This window comes from Drosophila eugracilis, unplaced genomic scaffold, assembly GCF_018153835.1.
Source record: "Drosophila eugracilis isolate 14026-0451.02 unplaced genomic scaffold, ASM1815383v1 contig_439, whole genome shotgun sequence".
NCBI classification, from domain to species: Eukaryota; Metazoa; Arthropoda; class Insecta; order Diptera; family Drosophilidae; genus Drosophila; species Drosophila eugracilis.
The window spans coordinates 4,152-6,055 of record NW_024573304.1 but is presented as its reverse complement, the minus strand read 5'-3'; positions in this window follow the sequence as shown (position 1 = coordinate 6,055).

Genomic DNA, 1,904 nt, shown 5'->3' with positions numbered 1-1,904 from the left:
ACTTCCCGTTCATTTCGGGTTTGTCCAATTATTCTTTGAGCGCCAAAACTCGATATAATTTTTCATTTAAACGAAAATTTTAATTTTTTATCGAATATATAGTATTTTTTTGTGGTTTTGGGAAGATCATTAGATAAATTTTAAATAAAACCAAAAGTAAAAATAAAATAATACGATTTTGAATACTTTTAGAGCGCATTTATCATATAAATGTACATGTCCGATTATGCGATGGAGCCACAGTATGTACTTAGTTCTCTTGCGGCAAGTAGGATTATTGGCTATACTAGTACAATCTTGGTTGTCCTCAAAAATATCTATTTGCCATTTAATTTTAATTTAAGTTCATTTATTATTGACTTTAGCCATAATGCTTCTCTAACACCTTCAAATAAGGCCATATATTCGGCTTCGGTAGATGAAGCCGCAACTGATTTTTGTTTCATAGTACTCCAGGAAAACGAACAATTTTCAAACATTTTAAATATACTCGTATATCCTGTAGTACTTCTCCTATCAGTCCATTTCCAGCACAATCAGAATCGACATACCCTATAGGAGTATTATCCACTTTAAGAATCCTTTTGAACGATAACTTTAAGTCAACAGTTCCTTTTAGGTATCTTAAAACTCGTTTAAGACATTGCCATGATACTTATTGATGTACTCAAGTCTGGACGTGTACACAACATGATGTACATTAAACAGCCAATTAAATTCCTACATGGTGCTTCCCATGATTCCTCAGCTTGCTAGTCCTCATAATTTAGTTTGTTTGGAAGAGGGGTACTAACTGGATTTACAGTCTTCCATATTGAATTTCTTTAAAACATTTTTAATATATACAGATTGACTGAGACTAATTTGATCATCTTTTCGATCAATTTTTATACCAAGGAAATGTCGTATTTCTCATAAGTCAGTCATTTAAAACGTACTTGAAAGATAAGTTTTAAATTTAGACATAGTTTCGGAATTACTGGTGGCAATTACCACATCATCAACATATAATAGTGTAGATCAAGGAAACACGTCTGGTTCGTTTCACGATATCTTTAATAATGATCTTCTTCGTTTGTGTGGCATGAGCTTGTCTGCCCTGCAGTCAGTTCATACACACATATTGCACACTTATCGATAACTTAAATACTCAATAATATAGATTACATACTACTTATATACTACAATTCGGCCGTCCTGACAAAAAGGATCACCCGATTCTTTCGTAACGTTTCAAATTTTAGTTGAATTTCTAAGGTTATATCTTTTTTTAAAATTATTATTGAAGTTTACATCTGTACGTTTACTTTTAGGTTTCTTTATATTATTCTTATCGCTATTAATCAAATCATCATTTAGTTTATTATTATCATTTAAATTGTTTTTTTTTTTTGAATTTGAACATAAATTTTCCAAAGCGTTATTATCTAAATTTTCTGCTATTTTATCAATTTCTAAGTTATTATCAATTTCTTCTAAATCATTAGAGCATACATTTTGTGAATTATTTTTATTAAACCAAGGCTTAATGTTTTGTACAGACCAAATGCCTTTGTACGGTATCTGTGTTTGTTGGAATCCATCGACATCTTTTAACAGAAAACGATCATTCTCTAATATTTTTGATATTTTATATGGACCCTTAAACTTCGGTATTAATTTGCGCGGTACACCTATATTACAATCATAATTTTTTATTACTACGTAGTCACCTAATTTATACTTTATTGAATTTTTTCTTCGTGAATTTATATACTTTTCATTGTATTCTTGAGCTAACTTTTCATTTGTATGTGCTTTATCTCTAATTTCTGATAGGTTTCTACTAATGTTTTCAGGTTCCATAATTTTTCTCTAATGCTATCCATAACTTTGCCTTTTTGACTGACACCAAACAACATAAC